The 27,375-nt window shown below is 38.5% G+C and overlaps 1 protein-coding gene across 14 annotated transcripts in view; it reads right to left on the minus strand.

Annotated features, from left to right (window-relative positions):
* Positions 1-27,375, minus strand: part of SRPK2 (SRSF protein kinase 2) — a 239,700-nt gene that overhangs the window by 134,012 nt on the left and 78,313 nt on the right. Inside the window, exon 1 of one of the 14 annotated variants that reach the window (XM_076006516.1) lies at positions 655-1,046. The exons of the other annotated variants lie outside the window; for them this stretch is intronic. The gene's annotated coding sequence lies outside the window, so the exon portion shown is untranslated. Of the gene's footprint in view, positions 1-654; positions 1,047-27,375 lie in introns of those variants that run through there. 14 annotated transcript variants of the gene reach the window in all.

The raw sequence follows: 27,375 nt of genomic DNA on the forward strand, positions 1-27,375 counted from the left end.
TAATACTCTTTTATTCTCATTTTCACTCTCGCTCTAAAAGATACTCAAATTCCTTGTGAAGATGAACAGTTTCATCTTCAGCTAAATGGCCTCCTATCTCTAATAATTCACTTTCCACTTTGTAACACACTGAGGTTTAAGACTCCTGGACACTACTCATGGCTACCAGTCCAGAGCTAAGCCAATCCCCTGAACCCTGACGAAGAACAGTACATTACCAATAGCTCCTGTCAGAATCAAGCCCAATAAAGGAGGTGCTTCAAAGATACAGGCACCCTAGGAGGGAAACTGGGCTGCTCTGAATCCACTCAGAATCCTAGGAGTGGTGAGAACACACAACATGGACATGACTTGCTGTTCTGTCACTGAGATCACTAAACATGGAGCATGAGGCATGGAGCATGGAGCATGGAAATTATAAAAGACACAGTAAATGGGCAGATGATTCTACCTAAATTCTTAGATCTCATCCTTTTCTCATAAGCGTTATTCTGACAAATTTAATAAATTTATTTTTACTTGCCAAAATCCTCTCATCCATAAACCTGATTTTATTTGGGGTGTATGTAAGGAGGATTTTTAAAAATTAATTGTTGTCTTGCATTTATGTAGACCCACTTCAGAATACAAGAAACAAATATGTGCTAAGCTTACCTTAGATGATGGGTAATAGTATAAGAATATATCTAAAAGGTAACAGGAAAATGCCTCAGCAGGCCTCAGAAACAAAATCTCCTTCAGAAGGCAGTGTGGCTCTCAAATCTGTTTATGTTAGCAGGTATTCAGTGGGACTGTTCTCCATCTTAATGTTCACCATTCTGGGATTTCCCACTCCAACTCCATGACTCCTGTCACTACCAATTAACTGCTTCTCTCCCCATTCACACACTCCACTGCCTTAAGATGCATGCTTACGGCCTTCTCTCTTGGTGTCTCCAACTTAGGCCTATGAGCATCTTTAAGGGACTTTCACTGAAAGGCAGAAAGCCTGCAGAGGCTGTTCTGGCTCAGGTGTTAGACTCTGACACTACCATCTGAGGTCATTATGGTCCTGACCCCAAACTCAAGAGACTGACACATAAGGGATTCCTCACAAAGGTACAGAAATAAAGCAAGTCCTCTGAGTTATGTAGGAAGGTGGTGATTGACAAACATCTTGAAAGGCCAGTCTAACCTTAAAAGGGAGTCCTTATTATCCCTATGTTCATTACTTAAGTCCTCTCTGTTATGACAATTCAATGAAAAGCAGAAATTGTGCAAACATAAAAATATAATCATTAGTGAACCGAACATTCAAAAACCTGTCCCCAATCATCACTAGCCTCTATCTTCACACATCAAAATCCTTCTTTGTCAATCTTTCACTGATGGTCACACAGTCCGACAATTCAATAAAATGCAAATCTAGAACCAAGTGAAAACTAAAAATCTGCAAAAGATGCAACATTTGACAAAACTAATAGAAGATACTAAATAAATGCTTGAACCCCAGACTAAACCACTGATAAATGAAGATACACTATTAATAAAACTTAAGAAGGTTAGTAATTGAAAAGAAAAATCAACAGGGCTAATAAATGTTAAATGCCTCAGGAATAATTATTTGATTATCACAGACTGAAAAAGTAAAAATAAGGCCAGGCGCGGTGGCTCACGCCTGTAATCCTAGCACTCTGGGAGGCCGAGGCGGGCGGATTGCTCGAGGTCAGGAGTTCGAAACCAGCCTGAGCAAGAGCGAGACCCCGTCTCTACTATAAATAGAAAGAAACTAATTGGCCAACTAATATATATAGAAAAAATTAGCCAGGCATGGTGGCTCATGCCTGTAGTCCCAGCTACTTGGGAGGCTGAGGCAGAAGGATCGCTTGAGCCCAGGAGTTTGAGGTTGCTGTGAGCTAGGCTGACGCCACGGCACTCACTCTAGCCTGGGCAACAAAGCAAGACTCTGTCTCAAAAAAAAAAAAAAAAAAAGTAAAAATAATAAACTCCTTAAATAATTTGCAAAAATGCTCTTCATTATGATTGCATTACAACCTAAAAGATGTCCAAACATGTTATTATACAACTTAGTATGGAAATGTATGTAAAACACAACCAACACATTCTTTGTTCATTCTAAAAATCAATACGTATTTTTCCATTATAATTTAAATATTGTTAAAATAAGCTCACTTTCATATTTTGATTTCATTTTTAAAGTCCCAGTTTTACCTCCTTGATTAAAAGTAGCCTTTTTCCAATACCAACTTTCCTCCTGCTGTAATTCTAAAACAAGGTTATTTGTGTTCCTGAATATGGTGCCAACCAACTATAATGTGTTCACCCCAAACTCTACAACAAGGCAGGTGCAGGGTGGAGAAGAATGAAGAGGAGATGGTCTTGGGCTGCTTATCTAAAACTTCCAAGGAAGTTAGCTGCTGCTGGCACTTATCAGAAACTTTGTTTATGAGAGGAAATGTTTCTCCTTCTGTCACTTTATAAATTATTATTGAGTGCAATTTATAACCCAAGAGAAGTACTAGTTTAAATGGAAAGGCTTGCTGTTGACTTCCAAATTCTAGCAAAAAAAAAAAAGAGTTATTCCCTCCCAAATTGGGATCCCCATCCTCCCGCGCCACCCGCTCAGGAAGGTGTGACAGAAAACCAGCAAGCAAAGCCTGTCAGGCTCTGTCTTCAATCTAGGACCCCAGACCACCCAGCTAAAGGTTGTATGGGATATGTTAACACTTTACAGTTCATCAGACAGTATTTGTTACCAGTGTTTTGGTGTTATAGAACTTTAGCAACAACTAAATGCAAAACTTTATCAAGGTATGAAAATATGAATGTTTAAATAAATCCCTAATTTTACTAGCCTCAACATCCATCATTGTCCCCTATTAGCAATGAAAGGTAATGCAACTAATCCCTGAAAACTGTCTACAGGTTTCTCACCACAGTAAAGTATCATTAATAGTTAATCTAGCCTCTCAACAGAACAAAGGCTCTCTTACACCCTGACTCTGTTGGGCAGAGAGAAGAAGTATTGCAAGTTCTCAGATAACTGTGAGCTGTTACACTCAAGGTGACATCCAATGCTATGTTCACCATGAGGCCAAGTTCTAAAGCTTTCTTTGTATTACTCTGATATTAAAATATCGTTTGTGTATTTTACCGATACAATATATAAATTTTAGAAATTACATCATGGAATAATACTCAGAAAGGGGAAGGGTTTTTAGTTTGTTTGTTTAAGAGACAGGGGCTTGCTCTGTCACCCAGGCTGTAGCATAGTGGTGTGATCGTAGCCCACTTGAACTCCTGGGGGGCTCAAGCAATCCTCCCACCTTAGCCTCCTGAGTAGCTAGGACTACAGGCTTGTGCCACCACACCCAGCTGTTTTGTTTTAAGAGATAGGATCCTGTTATGTTGCCCAGGCTGATCTTGAACTCCTGGCCTCAAGTAATCCTCCCACCTTTGCCTCCCAAAGCACTGGGATTATGGGCATGGGTCACCAGGCCTGGAGGGAAGTATTTTTACAATCCTTAGAGATAGTTTCTTCATGCTGGATATTAACAGACAGATGAAACTACTAGGTTCTCTAATATTATGACTTACAAAGTCATAAATTAAGATATTTTAATTTCATTTACAATTTTTACACATAAAGCACTATGAATTCACCAAAGCAGCCAACTTTCCAACTCCTTTGGTAAGTCAAGACCCACCTTCAGTAAGAAACTTCACTATGTCAAAAGAGAGTAAAATTATTGTGCACAGCTATTTACATGTATAAGAAAACAAAACATTTTTTTAAAAAACTTGTTTATAAGACGTAAGGAAGAATTAGCAGCCCTAATTCCCAACCTACATTAACTTTTTTTTCTTTTTTCTTTTTTTAATTTTAGCATATTATGGGGGTACAAGTGTTAAGGTTACATATATTGCCCATGCCCCCTCCCCCCTCGAGTAAGAGCTTCAGGCATGTCCATCCCCCAAATGTTACACATCTTATTCGTAATTATATATACTCATCCCCTCCTCCCCCCTCCCACCCTCCCAACACCCAATAAATGTTACTCCTGTATGTCCACTTAGATGTTGATCCGTTAATACCAATTTGCTGGTGAGTATATGTAGTCCAACCTACATTAACTTTCAGACCTTAGGAATGAAACTGATGAGACAGTCTAATTTTTCCATCCTTCTACATTTTCTCCACACCAAGCTAGGTGCTATCTGGGAGTGTGTGGCGGAGGAATGTCACAAAAATATGTAAGGCAAAATTCCTTTCCTCAGAGAGTTCACAGTCTAATATTTAACATTTCATTTGAACTGAACTGCTAGGTTTATTTGAGCCCTTTATATGAATGAATTTGTTTAATCCTTGCAACAAGTGGAGAAGGTAGGTACTTAACAAAATTTGTGTGGAATGGTGAGCACTGTCTGGGGGATGGACACACTTGAAGCTCCGACTCAGGCGGAGCAAAGGCAATATACATAGCCTAAACATTTGTACCTCCATAACATGCTGAAATAAAAAAAAATATGCATGGAAACTGAAGCTCTGAAAGTTGAAGAAATTTGCTCAAGATTCCAGAGCTACCCATTGGGCAAAGCAGTCGGACATGCCTGTAGTCCCAGGTACTCAGAAGGCTGAGGCAAGAGGATCACTTGAGCCCCAAATTTGTGGCTGTAATACACTATGATTATATCTGTGAATGTCAACTGCACTCCATCCTGAGCAACATAGTGAGAATCATCAGGGTGGTATTACAGATCTAAACAACTCCATTTACAACAGCATCAAAAAGAATAAAATACTCAGGAATAAATTTAACCTTATCTCCTTAATAATTTAAGGAAATACACAAATTGTACACTCAAAACTACAAAACATTGTTGAAACTAAACTCTTAAATAAAAATGGAAATATATCCTGTTTCAAAGATTAGAAGACTTAATATTGTTATGATACCAATCAATACTTTGCACTGATCTACAAATTCAATATATTCCCTATCAAAATTCCAACTGCCTTTTATGCAGAAATGAACAATTGGCTTCTCATATGGAAATGTAAGGGACACTAGATAGCCAAAACAATCTTGAAAAAATGAACAAAGCTGGAGGACTCACTGACTCCAAACTTACTATAAAGCTATAGTAATCCAAAGTGTGAAACTATCCTAAGGATAGACATTTAAATCAATGGAATATAACTGAAAGTCCAAAAATAAACCCTCATACATTATAGTCAACAGATTTTCAACAAAGGAGCTAAGACTAATGAATGGGAAAAGAATAGTCTCTTCAATGAATGGTGTTATGATGTTAGACAATTGGATATTCATATACAAAAGAATGAAGCTGGACTCCCACCCAACACCATATATAAGAATCAACTCAATATTGATCAAAGACCTAAATATAAGTGCTAAAACTATAAAACTCTTAAAAGGAATATATATGTAAATATTCATGACCTTGTATTAGGCTATAGTTTCTTAGATGAGACACGAAAAGCACAAAGAACAGAAAAGGTGAACAGCTAAATATTAAGAACATTTGCACATTAAAGGATATTATCAAGAAAATAAAATGAAAATCCATACAATTGGGAGAAAATATTTGCAAATCATTCCTCTGATAAGGGAATAGAATCCAGAAAGTATAAAGAATTCTTATAATTCAATTATAAAACCCAACAAACCAATGAAAAAATGGGCAAAGGATTTAAATATACATTTTCCCAAAAGAAAAAATACTACTAGCCAATATGCACATGAAAAGATGCCCAACATCACTTTTTATTAGGGAAATACAAATCAAAATAACAATGAAATACCACTTCACCCTCACCAGGAGGACTATAATAAAAAGGACTGATAATATTGGTGAGGAGATAGAGAATTTGGAGCTCTTGTGCATAGCTGGTGAGAACGTAAAATGGTGCTGTTTTGGAAACAGTCTAGCAGTTCTTCCAAGAGTTAAACAGTTACCACATGACCCAGCAATTCTGCTCCTAGGTATATACCAAAGAGAACCAAAAACATATTTTTTCACTTCTAACACAAAAACATGTACACAAATGTTTATAGTACAATTACTCCTAATAATCAAAAACTGGGACCAAACCATATGTCCATCAACTGACGAATGATAAAATGTGGTATATCCATACAGAAAAGCAATGGAGTACTAATATATGCTACCGACATGGATGAACCTTGAAAACACTATGCTAAGTGAAAGAAATCAGACACAATACATATGATATAATTCCATGTATATGAAATGTCCAGAACAGGGAAAAGCATCCAGACAAAAAGATAATTAGTGGTTGCCAGGAGCTGGGGCAGGGTGAACACACAGAGGTTTGTTTCTTTTTGAGGTGATGAAAATGTTCTGGAATTACATGAATGGTGAATTCACAACACTGTGAATATGCTTTAAAAGAAAACCTACTGCGGCCAGGCGTGGTGGCTCACGCCTGTAATCCTAGCACTCTGGGAGGCCGAGGCAGGTGGATTGCTCAAGGTCAGGAGTTCGAAACCAGCCTGAGCAAGACCCCGTCTCTACTAAAAAAATAATAGAAAGAAATTAATTGGCCAACTAATATATAGAGAAAAAATTAGCTGGGCATAGTGGCGCATGCCTGTAGTCCCAGGTACTTGGGAGGCTGAGGCAGCAGGATTGCTTGAGCCCAGGAGTTTGAGGTTGCTGTGAGTTAGGCTGACGCCACGGCACTCACTCTAGCCTGGGCAACAAAGAGAGGCTCTGTCTAAAAAAAAAAAAAAAAAAAACCTACTGAATTGTATAGTTTAAAATGGTAACAAGTTATTTGAGCAATTTCCTCAATTAAAAAAAAAGATTGCAGAGCTAGTACATGGCCAAGCCAGGTTAAGAATCCAGGCAGACTAGCTCCCCAGCCTAACTGCACAGCTGTGCTGCACAGCCTGCAAGGAGGAAAGGATCCATCTGAAGGGGTAAATGGAGTGGGCCGAGAAGGTATTTGGGCTTGCTTACGACTTTGCCAGGTGAACAAAGGAGGACTGCGCCCACCACACAGAAAAATGGCACAGGCAAAGCTACAGTGAAGCTAACGTGCACCATCTGAGTTGTTTTGGACGCTGGCAGGAGTGGAGCAGGCACTGGTAGGAAATGCAGCCAGAGATACTGGTACGGCCTTGCTCCTAGAGCACCTTCTATGCCATACAAAGAAGTCCCAGTTTTAAGCAGGGCAGAAATATAACCAACTATCCAGTCAAAGCTAAGATAAGAGATTGAACAAGTGACTGAGATTTAAAAGCAAATTTTTAAAGTCGTATGTCAGCCTTGGGGGGGGGAAATATGAAACTTCATGGAGTTATTTATAAGGCTTGTCAATTCGCCACGATTCATTTTGTGTCTATACGCCCACACAGTACCCCTCAGGAACTTTGCCAATTATCACTTCTCCCATTTGTAAATCCTAAAATTCTCACCTCAAGCATTAGTTGTCCCTTATTTCTATAAATGTATCTTTCACAGCAGCAAGCAATAGTAAAGTCTACTTCCCAGGCTTTGTTACTTTACAAAATATTATTAAGCACTATGAACGCTTTAGCAAAATATATCAGGTCTACTTTATTATTGTCTTGCTATGCGTGGGGTTTCCTACCAATTACATGAACAGGAAATCTAAACTAGTTCTCCATCTTATTAAGCAAGAATCAAAACATAAGACCTTAAACATATCAAAGACACAAAAAGTCACACAAAGTGACCTTGAATCAATATTCCAGAGTACAAGTTCATCTTTATCACTTTTAGCTTGTTGCTGGTTTCTGATCACATAAAAACAATATATTCAGCATGAAATAATGACTAAAGATTAAAACATTAGGATTAATAATTGTATGGTTAATAAATGGTAACAACAATAATACTAATATTTCATACCAGTTACAATATATAAGGCATGCTTCTATTTGCTTTACATATAATAATTGTCAATACTCATATATTTCTGTAAGATAAATACTATCATTATCCCCATTTTACATATAGGGAAACTGAGGTACAGAAAGGCTAAGTGACTTGTCACAGTTCACAGAGCTACTATGATAGGATAACTGAACACACGCTGGGTCCTCAACTACTACACTCTATGCAATGCCATGTTTAAATGTCTTCAAACTTTTCAATAATAAAAAGCTCAAACACTCATTTGCATTCATATTTATAAAAGTTATGATATAATCTTATAAATACGGTGCAGTTTATAATCTTGCTACCTGTCCTCCAAAAATAACTTTTCTTTTCCTGTCATTCTTAAAACAATTATTTATCATTTTCACTGCGCTAAGTTCTTGGAAGAATTAACAATCATTAACTTACATTAACAGTCTAAAGAAAATCAATTTTTTCCCTATATTTAACTGCATCCTATGGAGTAAATTATTAATAGGTACTGGGCAATTTGGGCATTTCAAGAAAGTCTCAGAATGTATCTCTTGTATTTAATTTTTCCTCTTCGTGTTAACAGACTGATTCAAAGACCACCTAAACTAAACCATTCCTTGGAGTGGTGGTGCCTATGAAGTCCCGCAGACAATTCTGACACACAGCCAGTATTGAAAAGCACTGGTTTTACCTCGCCCCATACAACATTTCTAACTAAAATGACAGTATTACAAATACACAATTTATTTCACAAGCACAATTAATTCATCAATCATGTCAAACACCTTTATTTATTGATTTCAATATGGAGAATGCTAGATATATATACTCCAACAATTCCACTTCTCCCAAATCTACCCTAGAAAAGCATTCACACATGTCCTAGAAGAATCACACAAAGATGTTCATGACACTGCTTATATGACACTAAGTAGTTAATAAGACAATTACTAAACGAATTATGAGACATTCACAACACACAAAATTTTAGGATAAAGTAAATTAATAAGTATTGATAGGAAAAGATATCCAAAACATAACTCTTACTAAAGAGAAAACTGCAATTTGCAGAATGCACAAAATATACTACTTTTGTTACAGATATGTATTTTACAAGTGCGTTATATATGTATATTTAAAGGAAAGATGAAGTTGGAAAGGATATACTCCAAAATGATTAGAAAAAGAGTTCTCGGCCGGGCGAGGTGGCTCACGCCTGTAATCCTAGCACTCTGGGAGGATGAGGCGGGCGGACTGCTTGAGTCAGGAGTTTGAAACCAGCCTGAGCAAGAGCGAGACCCTGTCTCTACTATAAATACAAAGAAATTAATTGGCCAACTAATATATAGAGAAAAAATTAGCCGGGCATGGTGGCGCATGCCTGTAGTCCCAGCTACTCGGGAGGCTGAGGCACCAGGATGGCTTGAGCCCAGGAGTTTGAGGTTGCTGTGAACTAGGCTGACACCATGGTATTCACTCTAGACTGGGCAACAGAGTAAGACTCTGTCTCAAAAAAAAAAAAAGAGTTCTCTTACTTCTGGGGATGGGATATGAAATAAGGAGTGATGGTTAGGGGGATTTTACCTTTATCTGTACTTTTATTTTTTGCAGGTATTATTTACATAATTAAAATAATTTCTTTAAATAATGTTAATTAAGTCTTACCAAAGGATGTGCCATTTAAAACATATCCCTTTTGTGGTTACATGGTGTTCAAAGAAGGACTATGTAAAAAGACTGCCATCACACCATTATAAATAGCCTCCAAAATGCCAATTTTCACATTCAAATAAAATTCACAGTTTAAGCAAGGTCAAAGCAGTGTTCTGTTGAGATTTTGAATGTGTTATACTGAAGAAAAAAAGAACAACTAAATTCTTCTGACACTGTTCTATCATTGAAAAAGGAAGTCTTATGAAGGTTGTACAATTTGCATTTATAAAAAAAACTATCCTTAAAAACATAATTCAGCCTGTCCCTTCTAATTCCATCCTTGGCATGATCTTACAACAAAACAAAATTATCAAAATAAATTAATGAATTAAAAGAAAATCAAAAATATATTAAGCAGCCCAAAAAATATCAAGTCTCTACTATGAAATGGGTGGAATATGCTTATTGAAGGTATGCTGCTGCTGTAGAAAGAGAACCACATAGCTGAAAATGTAGGATAAAAACTCAAACCTTTAAGTAGAGTCATCTTCACACGTTTTTTTTCGTAGACTATGTAGAGGAGGAAGACAAGTACTCAAGAAACTGGAGTCAAATGTCTAGGCACTTACATACAGAAACACATGCAAACATCACAAAAGAGCCAATACAATAAAAAGGTAAATGTGAAACAGCTCAAGAAGAGAGAGCTGTAAGAAATTAAACTTTTCCCTTTTTTTTAAATAACTTCCTTCCTTTCAGTCATGTCATTATCTCAATAACAAAATATTTTCTCAATATATAGTTAAACATAAAGGCATACCCTGGAGATACCAGAGGTTGAGTCCCAGACTCCAATAAATATCACAATAAAGCAACTCACACTATTTTTTTGGTTCCCCAGTACATATAAACTTGTATTTACAATGTATTATACATCCATTAAGTGAAAAATAGCATTATGTCTAAAAACACAATGCATATACCTTAACAAAAATGCTTTATTTAAAAAATGCTTTAGTGGCTCACGCCTGTAATCCCACACACTCTGGGAGGCCGAGGTGGGTGGACTGCTCAAGGTCAGGAGTTCGAAACCAGCCTGAGCAAGAGTGAGACCCCATCTCTACTAAAAATAGAAAGAAATGAATTGGTCAACTAATATATATATAGAAAAAATTAGCCGGGCATGGTGGCACATGCCTGTAGTCTCAGCTACTCGGGAGGCTGAGGCAGCAGGATTGCTTGAGCCCAGGAGTTTGAGGTTGCTGTGAGATAGGCTGATGCCACAGCACTCACTCTAGCCTGGGCAACAAAGCGAGACTCTGTCTCAAAAAAAAAAAAAAAAAAAAAGCTTTATATTGTTATAGAATGCTAATGATCATCTGAGCCTTCAGTGAGGCCTAATCTTTTTGCTGGTGGAAGGTCTTGCCTCGATGTTGATGGCTGATGACTGATAAGGATGGTGGTTGCTCAAGGTTGGGGTGGCTGTAGCAATTTCTTATAATAAAACAACAGTGAAGTCTGCTGCATCAACTGTCTCTTCCTTTCATGACAATTTTCTCCACAGTATGTAATTTTGTGTGATGGCATTTTATACACAGAATTTCTTTCAAAATTTGAGTTAATCATCTCAAACCCTACCACTCTTTTATTAACTCAGTTCATGCAATATTCTAAATCCTCCATTGTTGTTTCAACAATGTTCATAGCATCTTCACCATGAGTAGCTTTCATCTCAAGAAACCACATTCTTTTCTCATCCAGAAGAAGAAACTCATCTGTTCAAGTTTTATTATGCGATTCAGGGAACTGAGTCACATCTTCAGGCTGCACTTCTAATTCTAGTTCTCTGGCTATTTCCACTATATCTGCAGTTGCTTCCTCCACTGAAGTCTTAAACTACTCCAATTCATCCATGAGGGTTGGAATCAACTTCTTCCAAACTCCTGTTAATGTTGCTAGTTTGACTTCCTCTCGTGAAATCACAAATGGTCTTAATAGCATCCAGAAGAATCCTTTCCAGAAGGTTTTCAATGGACTCTGCCCAGATCCATCAGAGGCATCAATATCCATGGCACCTATAGCTTTACAATGCATATTCCTTAAAAAATAAAACTTGCAAGCCAAAATTACTCCTTGATCTATGGGCTGCAGAATGAATGTTGTATTAGCAGGCATGAAAACAACATTAATTTCCTTGTATATCTCCATCAGAGCTCTTGGGTGACTAGGTGCATTGTCAATGAGCAGTAATGTTTTGAAAGGAATCTTTTTTTTTCTGAGTAGTAGGTCTTAACAGTAGGCTTAAAATATCCAGTCTACCATGTCTTAAACAGATGTGCTGTCATCCAAGCTTTGTTTTTCTATTTATAGAGCACAGGCAGAGCAGACTTACCATAATTCTAAAGGACCCTAGGAATGGTAAATGAATACTGGCTTCAACCTAGAGTCACCACCTTCATTAGTCCCTAACAATAGAGTCATCAGCTTATCCCCTGAAGCTTTGAAGCCAGGCATTGGCTTCTCTCTAGCTATCTAAGTATCAGATGGCACCTTTTTCCAATAGGCTATTTATTTCATTTACACTGAAATCGGTGGTTTAACATAGTCACTTTCATCAATTATTTTAACCAAATCTTCTGTATAACTTGGTATAGCTTCTACATCAGCACTTGCTGCTTCACCTTGTATGTTTATTTTTTTTTTTTTGAGACAGAGTCTCGCTTTGTTGCCCAGGCTAGACTGAGTACCGTGGTATCAGCCTACCTCGCAACAACCTCAAACTCCTGGGCTCAAACAATCCTGCTGCCTCAGCCTCCCGAGTAGCTGGGACTACAGGGCATGCGCCACCATGCCCGGCTAATTTTTTTCTATATATATTAGTTGGCCAATTAATTTCTTTGTATTTATAGTAGAGACGGGGTCTCGCTCTTGCTAAGGCTGGTTTCAAACTCCTGACCTCGAGCAATCCGCCCGCCTCATCCTCCCAGAGTGCTAGGATTACAGGCGTGAGCCACCAAGCCCGGCCCACCTTGTACGTTTATGTTATGAAAAGGTTTCTTTCCTTAAAACCCCATGAAACACCCTCTGGCAGTTTCAAACCTTTCTTATGCAGTCTACACATCTTTCCCAGCCTTCACAGAATTGAAGAGTTAGAACCTTGCTCTGGATTAGGCTTTGGTTTAACTGAATGTTGTGGCTGATCTGATCTTTTAACCAGAACACTCAAACTTTCTCCATATCTATAATCAGGGTGTCTGGTTTTCTTATCATTGATGTGTTCACTGGAATAGCACTTTTAATTTCCTTCAAAATGTTTCCCTCGCATTCACAACTTGGCTAACTTTGCACAACAAAACCAGCTTTTGGCCTATCTCAGCTTTTGACATGCCCTCCTCACTTTCTAGCTCTTCATTTCAAGTGAGAGATGTGTCTCTTCCTTTCACTAGAATATTTACAGAATATGTAGGGCTATTAATTGGCCTAATTTCAATATTGTTATGTCTCAGGGAATACACAGGCCCAAAGGGGGGAAGAGAGATGGGGAATAGCTGGCTGATGGAGAATTCCAAACATACCCAACACTTACTGATTAAATTTGCTGGCTTACATGAGTGCAGTTCTCGGTGCCCCAAAACAATTAAAATAGTAACATCAAAGATCACAGATCATCATAACGGAATAACAATGAAAAAGCGTGGGCTAGGCACTGTGGCTCACACCTGTAATCCTAGCACTCTGGGAGGCCAATACAGGCGGATTGTTTGAGCTCAGGAGTTCAAGACCAGGCTGAGCAAGAGGGAGACCCCATCTCTACTAAAAATACAAAGAAATTAGCCGGACGACTAAATATAAATAAAATTAGCCGGGCATGGTGGCACATGCCTGTAGTCCCAGCTACTCGGGAGGCTGAAGCAGAAGGATCACTTGAACCCAGGAGTTTGATGCTGCTGTGAGCTAGGCTGACACCACAGCACTGTAGCCCAGAAAAAAGAGTGAGACTCTGTCTCAAAAAAAAAAAAAAAAAAAGAACCTGTGAAATATCATCAGAATCACCAAAATGTGACAAAGAGACACAAAATGAACACATGCTGCTGGAAAAACGGCACTGATAGACTTAAAGGACACAGGGTTGCCACAAATTTTCAATTTGTAAAAAACAATTATCAGCAAAGTGCAACAAAATGAGGTATATGTGTACTGGTCAGTGTATTCTCACTACTTGAAGTGCCCAACTTCTTCCTTTTTCTAAAGCCTAACTCTGTCTAAAATTTGAACTGAGCCTACTTGCTTTAAAAGTAGGGAAGGGGGAGAAAAATCATACACAAAATGGGCAGAAAAAATACAATGAAACAAAAAAAAATATTTGTACTAGTGACAACATTCTATTTCTTAAGTTAGGAAGTGTCTATTTTATTATTCTTTATATTTATATATTTCATGTATTATACACATATGAAAATTTTCACAATTTTAAAATATTTTCACCAAAAGAATAACTGAAAGACATACCAGGGCAAAAACAGAACAGTTTATCCTGAAATAACTGCCTGGTCACCTCCTAGATTTCTATGGCTCTCAAAGTCTGTCTCTTCCTTATTTCCTTCTCTGAAATACAGATGAACCTCAGCTATCAGGGCTTCAGGGAGTAAGTGATTCTGGGCAGCCATGTGTTTATAATAGTTGAAAGATTACCTATCTTAACTTTAAGCCATTCTGGATTGAAACGTTTGCGTTTGATTAAAAAGTAAACTAGGCCTATTGTAAAGTTTCTGGGCTAACTCAACCATTCTCACTGGCACTATTTGGATACTTTCAGGGCCTCTGAAACACAGCTGAAGGTCTGCAGTTCTGCATCAATGGCTCACATTGGGACAGTGCTTTTTGCTTGCTATTGTTTTTCTGTATTGTCCCTTACAGTCAGATTATTGCCTTATGTTACCATCTGTGTGCACTTTTAATTGGCTGACTCAAACCTGCTGAGGAAACTATAAATAGGTAGTTTCCCACGCTGTACATAAAGTTTGCCTTAAACTGTCCATGGCCCTTGAATGATTATGAATCCTACATTAGGCTCATATAAAGACAGTTCTAGTCCTGCTCTGTTTTGAGAGTCCATTGCCACATACATCTGCTTCTCTGAGTATCTGCCTGATTCTTTCCCATGTGATTAGCTCTATAACTGCTGCTTACAAACGAAACACAGAAGTATGCCAGGACCCTTTACATGATGGGTGGCAACAATAACTTTTACTCTGTATGAATATTAAGGTGACAACCATCACCCAAGAATTTGGCAAGACATTACCTATCTTTATCTTCATCTTCATAAAAACACTGTTATGTGGATACAAATATTACCTCCACTTTATAGATCAGTGAGGGGGAAGGGGGACAGAAATGTAAAAGGTAAGGCGGCATGCCTAATGTTACCCAGCTAATAAATATTAGGGCAAGAACTTTGCCAAAGGTCTATCCAGCTCTAAAGTCAATGTTATTAGTACCTACAAGGCTATCTCCATTGAACTGACCTAATCTCTCAGAAATCCAAATTCCCAAGGCAGGGAATGCATTATCCCAGCTCATGTTTTCCAGGAGGCCACTCCTACCCCATCCACAAGATGCCATACTACTGTGGACCACCTGCACCAGGATTAGTATGCCCACCTAATCCACAGGTGCTCATGACACACCAAATCCCAAAGGGCTGATGGTGGGCATCTCCAGTCTGCACCCACACCCATGTGCCCTAGTTCCTGACAGCCAGGGGGGTTAGGAGAATGCCTGACTTAAGTCAGGTACAAGCCCAAGTCCAATGAGTAGTAATGGAAAGGAAAAATTCCACAGTTTGAGCAAATGTTGTTTGACTCCACAGCACTCTCTGCAAATTCTGTTCCTGTTCTACTCAATATTTCACATTTTCAACTCAAAATGTAAGTACCTATTGGTTATCAAGACTGTTAATTAGGAAGATGTGAATCAAATAAAATCACATCAAGAGAGCCAGGCAGGCTGGGCACGGTGGCTCATGCCTGTAATCCTAGCACTCTGGGAGGCCGAGGCAGGCGGATTGCTCGAGGTCAGGAGTTCGAAACCAGACTGAGCAAGAGTGAGACCCCCATCTCTATTATAAATAGAAAGAAATTAATTGGCCAACTAATATATATAGAAAAAATTGGCCAGGCATGGTGGCGCATGCCTGTAGTCCCAGCTACTTGGGAGGCAGGAGGATTGCTTGAGCCCAGGAGTTTGAGGTTGCTGTGAGCTAGACTGACGCGAGTCACTCTAGCCTGGGCAACAAAGCGAGACTCTGTCTCAAAAAAAAAAAAAAAGAGAGCCAGGCATGAGGATTCACACCCGTAATCCTAGCAATTTGGAAGGATAGCTTGAGGCCAGGAGTTCAAGATGAGCCTGAAAAACAAAGCAAAATCCCATCCCTACAAAAAATTTTTTTAAAAAAATTATTCAGGAGTGGTGGCACATGCCTATAGTCCCAGCTACTTGGAAGGCAGGATTGCTTGAGCCCAGGAATTAAAGGTTACAGTGAGCTATGACTGCACCACTGCACTCAAGCCTAAGCAACAGAGTGAGACCTCGTCTCTAAAAACAATTAATTGAAAAAAAATTCCTTAGGATCTCTCATTAGAGGTTCTAGTGGAAAACATTCATCGTGAAATATTTCTTCCTCTAAAGGCTCCCATTCTTTGTGAGGTTTGAAGAAAAGGAAAAGATATGCCTGGATCTTTATCATTTTTTAATCTTATTTTTGCTAACGACTAATGACTAATGACTAACGACTAAAAACTCCTTTAATGTCACCTTTCAACAAATACTGGTTTTCTTTTTAAAAAATATAAACTGTGCTGCTTAATAATCTTAAGTAACCTTTTCTTTATCTTAGACCTACATTAATACAGTAGCCACTAGCGACGTTTAGATACTGAGATGTCCTTAGCACAAAAACGAAATAAAAATATTTCATTAATATCTTTACTGGATATTTATATATTTTGTAGTTTTATTAATACTAATATATTTAATATATAAAGATATAAATCTTACATAATACATAGAGTTTAATATAAATTAATATTTCACTTAATATTTTATACTATTTTGTACATGTTGGGTTAGATATATTAAAATTAAATATACATAAAATAGAATATTATTCAGCCATAAAAAGTAATGAAGTCTGACACATGCCACAACATGGATGAACCTTGGAAACATTATGCTTAGTAAAATAAGCCAGATACAAAAGGACAAATATTAAATATTGTTTAATATGTTTATATGTGGTAGCTAGAATAAACAAATTTCATAGAGAAAAAAAGTATAGCAGGGGCTGGAAAAGAAAAACAGGGAGTTACTATTTAGTGGGTACAGAGTTTCTCTTTGGGATGATGAAAATTTCTAGAAATAGTGGTCATGATGACACAACAATGTGAATCTACTTAATGCCACTGAAATGTACACTTTAAAATGTGGTTAAAATGGTAAGTTTTATGTTGGGTATATTTTACCACAATTTAAAATTACATATATGGCTTATACAATATTTCTATTGTATAGCACAATTCTAGACAAAGGGTTGAGACTCCACACTGAAGGAAACTTACTCAGTTTTAAGACAGGCTGCAAAAGTCACCTCAAATTCTCAGTATAGAAGATAATAAACACTGCCAGCAAATCAGTTCATGTTTTCCTTAAATATCTCTATGAACACTAGCCAATTTAACCCCATTAAGGAGAAAAGTCTAGTAAACTGATTTACTACCATAAAGTTTACAAGTAATTTCCTATTTTTTCCTTACAGAATGGCTCTGAAGAGCACAAGAATACTTTATACAACCTCTCAGACATTTCCACAAACTACAGCACAAGTGTTTTTCAAAGAGCATCTTCAAAATACTCTTGACAAAACAATCAGCTTTGTGGGAGAACACTTCTCTGTATAAATGACACACGGTTTTATAAAAGTAATATAGTATACAGAGAAGCAAACAAGCTGATGTTCTTTTGATTTATGATATTCAGTCCTCAGGTGACCAGCCTTTCTGAATCTCAGACACCACAATCCCTGGCTCCTAATTAATTTAGGAGGATACATTTAGTTTCATCTCATTTTTTTTTTTTTTTTTGAGATAGAGTTTCACTCTCTTGTCCGGGCTAGAGTGCTGTGGCGTCACCCTAGCTCACAGCAACCTCAAACTCCTGGGCTCAAGCGATCCTCCTGCCTCAGCCTCCCAAGTAGCTGGGACTACAGGTATGTACCACCATGCCCAGCTAATTTTTCAATATATTTTTAGTTGGCCAATTAATTTCTATTTTTTCTTTTTTTTTTTTTTTAGTAGAGATGGGGTCTCATTCTTGCTCAGGTTGGTCTCAAACTCCTGAGCTCAAACGATCCGCCCACCTCAGCCTCCCAGAGTGCTAGAATTACAGGCGTTAGCCACCGCGCCCAGCCTCTCATCTCATATTTCTTTAAGGCAAGGAAACAGTTTTGCATCTCTTAACATAGAGGAGGAGACGTTATTAACAAATTATTTCTAGCTAGTTTATATGATAAAAGACAGGTTCCAAAGGTATCAAGCATATTTACTAAAAGTCAAATATGTAATGAAGTACAACAGAGGAGGTACAGTCAAACAGGAGAGGGAAAAAAAATATGATGGAAGTTCACTGGCTTTATAAGAACTAAGGAAATATGGTTTCAGGAAGCCAAAGAAGAGATAGCATCAGAGCCATTCTTGTATTTACATATTTAAGGAAGGTTTCTAAAGCTGTTCACTGATGAGGAAGAATAACACTGCTCACTACGTGCCAGGTACTGTTGTGGGGCTTTCCATTTATGAGCTCTTTTGATCCACACAAACCCTCCCCGGACTTGATAATGTCATTATCACTCTTCTTTTACAGAAGAGAAACCTAAAGCACAGAAAGGGGTTAAATAACTTGGCCCTAGGTCACACAGCTAGTACAAGGTGGAGCTGGAAAATAAATCCAGTCTGCCTGGCTCCAGAGACCACTTTTCACTATATACTGCCTCTGATAATATTATAGCGGGTTCAGAATAAGGCAGTGGAGTTCAAGTCTCACAAACTAATTAAAAAGTAGAGTCTAAGACTACTTAGTAAGTCCTCCACCCACCAGGCAATATTCTATCGAATCTTCAGTAACAGTAGCCCACAGGTGTGATACAATTCTCACACTGAAATAAATATGGTCCCATTTTATTTTAGAAACACAAAATAAAGTAAAAACAAGCTGTTAGAAATAGCCAACCAGACCAGGCCAGGCGCAGTGGCTCACGCATGTAATCCCAGCACTGTGGGAGGCAAATGCAGGAGGATTGTGCAAGGTCAGGAGTTCGAAACCACCCTGAGCAAGAGCGAGACCCCCGTCTCCACTAAAAATAGAAAGAAATTAGCTGGACAACTAAAAATATATAGAAAATATAGCCAGGCATGATGGCGCATGCCTGTAGTCCCAGCTACTAGGGAGACTGAGGCAGAAGGATTGCTTGAGCCCAGGAGGTTGCCGTGAGCTAGGCTGACGTCATGGCAATCTAGCTTGGGCAACAGAGTAAGACTCTATCTAAAAAAAAAAAAAACAAGAAATAGCAAACCAGTTGCTACTTCACAGACCTTTAGTTTCACATGACATTCAATAAACTGGCAAAGAGTAAATGACATAGACCAGTGGTCCACAAACCACAGGTAGGATTTAAAGCAGGGGTCCTCAAACTTTTTAAACAGGGGGCCAGTTCACTGTCCCTCAGACTGTTGGAGGGTCAGACTATAGTTTAAAAAAAACTATGAACAAATTCCTATGCACACTGCACATATCTTACTTTAAAGTAAAATAACAAACAGGCAAAAACACCCAGATATGACCCACAGGCCGCAGTTGAGGACGCCTGATTTAGAGTATATACTATGTCCCTCACATTTTTCTTTATCATAAACTATACTTAATGTTATGTTAATTAAACACTTGCATATTTATCAAAACACACTGGCTTGTCTTGATATGGTAAGTGTCCAATTCCCTAAGATGTGCCAACATCTTACATCCCACTTCTTTGGTTGTATACTTCTATAAAAGAATAAAGGCTGGGTGCAGTGGCTCACGCCTGTAATCCCAGCACTTTGGGAGACTGAAGGCATGAGGGTCACTGAGGCCAGTAGTTTGAGACCAGCCTGGAAAACACAGCAGGACCTCATCTCTATAAACAATGGAAAAATTAGCTAGACATGGTGGCATGAGCCTATAATCCTAGCCATTGGGAGGCTGAGGCAGGAGTATCACTTGAGCCAGGAGGTCAAGGTTACAGGTAGCCAAGATTACATCATGCCACTGCACTTCAGCCTGGGCACTCTGTCTCTTAAAAAAAAAAAAAAAAAAAAGATTAGGCATACAGAATGGCCATGCTATAATCACCTGAAATGCCTTCAGACATTATCACATTCTAGAAAATTGATTCCTCAAACCATCAAAGCTCTATCAAGTTTTAATAGAGATAACAAAATCTTTGCTAAGTTATCTATATTAATTACTTTTGTTTTCAAGTGTTTAGTTTTTTTTAGAACCTCAGCCTCCCAAAGTGTTGAGATTATAGGCATGAGCCACCATGACAGTCCTGTTTTCACTTTTAATTAAGGTGTAATTTACATATATAGTAAAAGTCACTCGTTTTAGTATTCAGTTGTGTGACTTTTGACACAGTTGTATAACCACAACCATAAAAAAGATATAGGCCGGGCGCTGTGGCTCACGCCTGTAATCCTAGCTCTCTGGGAGGCCGAGCCGGGCGGATCGTTTGAGTTCAGGAGTTCGAAACCAACCTGAGCAAGAGCGAGACCCCGTCTCTACTATAAATAGAAAAATTAATTGGCCAACTAATATATATAGAAAAAATTAGCCGGGCATGGTGGCGCATGCCTATAGTCCCAGCTACTCGGGAGGCTGAGGCAGGAGGATTGCTTGAGCCCAGGAGTTTGAGGTTGCTGTGAGCTAGGCTGATGCCATGGCACTCACTCTAGCCTGGGCAACAAAGCGAGACTGTCTCAAAAAAAAAAAAAAAAAAAGATATAGAAAAGTTCCATGACCCCCAAAAATTCCATGTTGCCACACTACAGCCAATGCCTTCCTTACTCCTAGGAAACTGGAAACTACTAATCTGTTTTCTGTCCCTAAAGTCTTGCCTTTTCCTATACAAACATAATCCTACAGTATGTATGCTTTTGAGTCTGGCTTCCTTCACTTGGTACAATGCATCCATTTGTTGCATGTATTAGTAGTTAATTTCTTTTTATTAATGAGTAGTATTCCACTGTATGGATGTATCACAGTTCATTTATCCATTCAACCGTCAGGGAAATTGGGATGGTCCCCATCGCCCTTTTTGTTAATTGTTTAAAAGAAAAAAAAGCTGCTACAAACATTTACATAAAAATGTTTGTTTGTTTTAAATCAACATAACTTTTTGTTTCACTTAGGGAAACATCCAGGAGTGAACAATTTGGTACATGTTTGATTCTTTTTTTTTTTTTTTTTTTTTTTTTGACACAGAGTCTCACTCTGTTACCCAGGCTAGAGTGCCATGGCATCAGCCTAGCTCACAGAAACCTCAAACTCCTGGGCTCAAGCAATCCTTCTGCCTCAGCCTCCCGAGTAACTAGGACTACAGGCATGTGCCACCATGCCTGGCTAATTTTTTCTATGTATATTTTTAGTTGTCCAGCTAATTTCTTTCTATTTTTAGTAGAGACAGGGTCACTCTTGCTCAGGCTGGTCTCGAACTCCTGACCTAGAGCTATCCTCCCGCCTTGGCCTCCCAGTGCTAGGATTACAGGCATGAACCACAGAATCTGGCCTGATTCTTTAAAAAATTGCCAAATTGAAAGAAGACAGCTTAAGCCAGTCCGCGCAAAGTAGCAAGTCTCTAAAAACAAATAAGTAAGAAAGAAACTGCCAAATTGTTTTCCAAAGTAGTATTTCAACCAGCAATGTGTGAGGGTTCCAGCTGCGAAACACCTTCACCAGCACTTGGTATGGTCAGCTTCTTTTCATTTTAACAATTCTAAGACATGTATAGAAGTATCTCAATGTTTGAGTTTATATTTTCCTAATGGCTGGTAAAGTAAAACATCTTTTCATTTGTTTATTTGTTATTATGTATTTTCTTCAGTGAAATGTCTAATCTTTCATACTTCTTTTTTAATTGGCATCTTTTCTTATTACTGAGTTTTTAGAGTGCTTTACATAGTCTGGATACAAGTCCTTTATCAGGTAGATGATTTGCAAATATTTTCCCCCAAGTCTGTGGCTTCTCTTTTTCTCTTACGGTTTCTTTCAAAAAGCAGTAAACTTTGATGGAAGTTCAGTTGACCATTTTTTAAAAAATAGATCATACTTTTGGTACCGTATCTAAGAAATAGATGTTGCCTAACCCAGGGTCACAAAGATCTTCTCCTAATGTTTTCTTCCAATAGTTTATAGTTTTAAGTTTTACACTTAAGTCTATGATCCATTCTGAGCAGGACGATGTAAGGGTATATAAGAGGGCACAGACTAGTACAAGCAGCAGCAACATTCTCAACTCACTGAGATACAAGGTAAGCAGTGTTAAAAACAGGAACGAATCCTCCCTCCACAGTAGCAAGAGAAGGAACTTGGCAGCTAACAACCTATAAGGGCCATGGGTGATAAATAAAGCTGAGCAACAAGAGGCAGAGAATGACACTGTAGGAAGAGGAAATACCACAAGCAAAACACAAAGATGTGAAAGTATAAGTTTGTTCAGGAAATAGCTAAAGCAGGGGAACAACTTCTTAACCGCATTGTATTCGTGGCACTCACTTCTGCATGCTAGCATTTTTTGGCAGGAGGTTTACTTAAAGGGACTAAAAACTGAGTAGGGGGAAACCCACTTGAGAGAATAAGGAATAAAATGCAACCCAATCACTACTGCAATTTAGCAATGTTTCTGTGTGTATAAAAGCAAAGACCAGGCGCAGTGGCTCACACCTGTAATCCTAGCACTTTGGGAGGCTAAAACAGAAGGATTACGTGAGGTCAGGAGTTTGAAACCAGCATGAGCAAGAGTCAGACCCCACCTCTACAAAAAGTAGAAAAATTAGCCGGGCTAAGGCAGAAAGATCACTTGAGACTGTCAAAAAAGTAAGAATTTCACATTTTATTAACTTTTTTAAAAGAGATACTGGTGAACCAACTTTTCAGGAATTAACAATAAAGAAGAATAATGAAAAGACAGGGTCAATTGTTTTCTGGATAAAATTTTATCTATATCTGTAACAGTGAAGCTTTATGTTTGTTATTTGTAGGACAAATAACACTTTTTATTTGTTTGAGATAGGATCTCGTTCTGTCACCCTGGGCTAAAGTACAGTGGCATCATAATGGCTCAGTGTGCAACCTCAAACTCCAGGACTCAAGCCATCCTCCTGCCTCAGCCTCAAGTGGCTAGGACTACAGGTGCACACAAACCACACCTAACCCATTTTTCTATTTTTTGTAGAGACGGTGTCTCGCCCTTGTTCAGGCTAACACTTTTTTTTTTTTATTTAACACATTGACTGCCACACTAAGAAAAAAAGAATTGTTCCCTGGGGCCGTGGTGTTTTATTAAGATAAAACAATCCTTTCTAATTTATTTTTTATTCTTTTCTGTGCATGAGTTACATGCAATACAATACACACTTTTGGAATTAAATTGTCAACATTAATTGTAACAATAAGTACATCAGCAAGTAAGATTTTCAGGAACCAAGGGTTTGAGCCCAGGGTTTTGCTTCATGAGGCCCTGGGCTCAAAACTATCGTGAGTTAAATAAAACTCACATGGCAAACAATGTGTTAACTGACCACTAGCAATTTCTCCCATCATACTTCTACCTTTGAAGAAAACCTCACATTTCCCACATGCCCCATACTCCAATAACACACTCCCACAGTATCTGCCCCTGGGAGGGTGGCTCTGGTTGACTGGCAGCTTTTTAAAGAATCACAGATTCTTACAGAGTTAAAAGAGATCTTATGGCTGTTAATAAAAAGTCAAAAAGCAATAGACACTGGCATGGATGCAGAGAGAAAGGAACACTCAATACATTGCTGGTGGGATTGCAAATTAGTACAATCTCTATGAAAAACAGTATAAAGATTCCTCAAAGAAATAAATGTAGACCTACCATTAGATCCAGCAATCCCACTGTTGGGTATCTACCAAAATGAAATAAGTCATTTTATCAAAACACACCTACACTCGAATGTTTATCACCACACAATTCACAATTGCAAAGATCAACTAAGTGCTCTTCAATTCATGAGTGGATAAAGAAAATGTAGTACTATTCAGTCATAAAAAAGGATGTAATAATGTCATTTACAGAAGTGTGGATGGAACTAGAGACCATTATCCTAAGTGACGTGCCTCAGGAATGGAAAACCAAGCATAAGTTCTCAGTAATAAGTGGGAACTAATTGGTACACATGGGCACAAAGGTGATATAAAGGACATGAGAAGCCAAGGGAGGGCAGGACGGTGGGTGTGGGATAAAAACCTACCTATTGGGCCCAATGAACACTATTCTGGTGATGGGCACACACACCAAAGGCCCTGACTTAAGCATTATGCGAGACAGCCATGTAACAAAGCACTTGTCCCCCCATAATTAATATTTTCAAATTAAAAAAAAAAAACTTCAATGAGAGTCCATCCCCCACCAAAAAGAGATCTGTGAGATCATCTGATCAAACTGATCACTTTCACTTCTCATGTTTCCCACTATTGCAAAGGCTCCTCTTCCTTTACCCCTACCTTGACCACAAGCCTCTGACGGCAAAGTCTTAGCTTTCTATGTTCTTAACAACTCAATCACAATGCCTTTAACACAGCAAGCATTCAATAAAAGTTACTGATAAAGATGATCAAATTAGAGCATAATTCTCAGTTCATTCTTCCCAACCTCTGTAGCACCTGACAAAAAGAGTAGACTCATCTCCTTTGCCTCTTACTTCTCCTTCCACAAACTCATTATCAGACATCTTCTCTCAATAACCCTAAACCACAAGAGGAATATGAAATACTGCAACCCACACTAGACTTGGAGTCCTAAAACCTGGGTCCAAATCCAAAGTTTATAAACTTTGGGAAAGATGCTGAAACTTGTTAGGCCTTGGTTTTCTGATCTTTATAATTTCATATTTGGTGCTATACAGTCTATCATATAAGGCTGTACACCTTAATGCTTCTTTCTGACAACATCCTTCATCTTCTCATTTTTTAAGGCCTACCAAAAAAAAAAAATCTGAACTTAAAAAGATACAACTAAAATATCTATTTCTAGCTACGGAAAATTAGTAAATTTTGATTACCCTAAAGAGAAACACTAAAAAAATGACATAAATTAACCTTTGTTTGTGTTGTACCACACACACAGGAGAGAGATTTTGGTTCCTTCATCACCCAAGAAGCATAACCCATTTTGACACGATGTTAAGAATATGATAGGATGAATGGGCTGCGTGTCCATCACACAATCCTTCATGTAAATGTTTTCCATTGAGCTTTTAAGAGTTTGTGGTGACAGAGTTTTCAATGTGACACTTGCTAGTAAGAACCTGGGACATGGTTTTTAAGTGCTGCGCCATCAACAAGCAGTGATGGGCCACAGGAAATGCCTGGAGAAGACCAGCCCTCTTCCCACTGAGCTAGGAGCTCTTGCTGGAGTACAATCCATGTTTGCTCTAGAGCTGTGAGAGGAATACCTAGCCAGAAGAAAAGGAAATGTTTAAGTATTTGTTAAAGAACACACAAGGGGGAGGTTCACTGTTGCTCACTGCACAGAAAGTCAATTACTGAGACAATGAGGACTGTCAAAGAAGAAAGGATTTATTGTAGGAGACATGTCAACTGAAAGGTGGGAGGTATGGACTGCCTCAAATCTGCCTCTCCCACCAACAGGGGAGTTTTCTGGAGTTGAAATGAGTAACGCGTGAGGAGAGTGGGCATCATTACATGTTTGGGGTGGAGTGTAGGGCACATAAGCGCAGTGAGAAATCATGTTATTATACATATCTCATGATCAAAAAATGGTGGATAAGTCCCTCCTAGGGTGGGGAGTTTAGTAATACAGTAAGCTAGAGGTTAATATTGGTCATTTTTTCAGCCTTGTACTCGGGTGGGACGTGGGGAGTAAGTTGTTTAGTAGGACCTTGGGCACAATCTATGGTGGGGTGTCGCTTATCTTGTCTCCTCCAGACAAACAGATTGTGTAAAGGCTTTATAGTTACTCATGGCTGTAAGGAGGCTCCACAGTTTCTGGGAAAGAAACTCAAAAGGGAATGCATCAAGTCTAGCAGAAAGTAACAAAGTTCTCATCGGCAAATCTTACTGGCCTGGGAACTTGAAACATTAAGACAGCTACCCACCCCACTCCTCCCAAAAAAAACTATAAAAAAATATGTTTTCTTGTTTATGGACCCAGTTACATATTCACCAGTATAGAATAAGAGAGTGTATGTTTGGAAAATCCTCTACATGTAGAAGAGCTGGAAGTTATTAGACTTGAAATGAGTATCTATGTGGTCTATATGGTCCCGACAGAAAGAATGAGAAGGCAAAAAATACTACCTCCTAATGAGGATGATCAGGTAACAGCACTCACTGTGAATACGTGTTAGGTTAGTTCTGGCACACGATCTCATCCAACCATCTCACGGGTGATAACAGTGTTCTGATTTTTATTTAGGAACCCATTCCTCTCCAATGTTCATATTTCCAGTGCCACCAACCTGGGCTAGGGTCACAGCACACAACAAGAGCCTAAATGAATCCCTGTATCACATTACTCTGAGAAAGAATTCAGTGGCAGGTGACCTAAACTAGTCCAATCTGAATAAATATTAGAATACAAGGCAGACAATACACAGCCTAAAGCAGGCGTCCTCAAACTACGGCCCGCGGCCCACATGCGGGTGTTTTTGCCCATTTGTTTTTTTACTTCAAAATAAGATGTGTGCAATGTGCATAGGAATTTGTTCATAGTTTTTTTAAAACTATAGTCTGGCCCTCCAACAGTCTGAGGGACAGTGAACAGGCTCCCTGTTTAAAAAGTTTGAGGACCCCTGGCCTAAGTATTTCCAAAATAAAAATGATCACTTCAAACATATCAGGTTCTCATCTTAAATGAAATAAATATTTAACAGAGAAACTCTTTATCCTTCAACCTAATTTAAATGTACAAATTAATTTTTAAAACATAATATTCACATAGTAAACTTTTTTCTTTTTTTCTGAGACAGTCTCACTCTGTTGCCTGAGCTAGAGTGGTGTGGCATCAGCCTAGCACACAGCAACCTCAAATTCCTGGGCTCAAGCAATCCTCCTGCCTCAGCCTCCCGAGTTGGGACTACAGGCATGCGCCACCATGCCTGACTAATTTTTTCTACGTATTTTTAGTTGTCCAGCTAATTTCTATTTTTAGTAGAGACGGGGTCTCGCTCTTGCTCAGGCTGGTCTAGAACTCCTGAGCTCAAACAATCCACCCACCTCAGCCTCCCAGAGTGCTAGGATTACAAGTATGAGCCACCATGCCTGGCCTCATATAGTAAAAAAGTGTGACTTTTATAACTACACATCTTCCATCACAACTAGGATAAACTATTGTTTCAACACACAGAAATGTGACTACAAAACAAAACTCATTTTCTGCCATGATGTATGGAAACAAAGAAACAGCCACAAAGAAACATGCTCACCACATGTTCTGTG

Source organism: Microcebus murinus, chromosome 9 (assembly GCF_040939455.1).
Source record: "Microcebus murinus isolate Inina chromosome 9, M.murinus_Inina_mat1.0, whole genome shotgun sequence".
In the NCBI taxonomy this organism is placed as follows: domain Eukaryota; kingdom Metazoa; phylum Chordata; class Mammalia; order Primates; family Cheirogaleidae; genus Microcebus; species Microcebus murinus.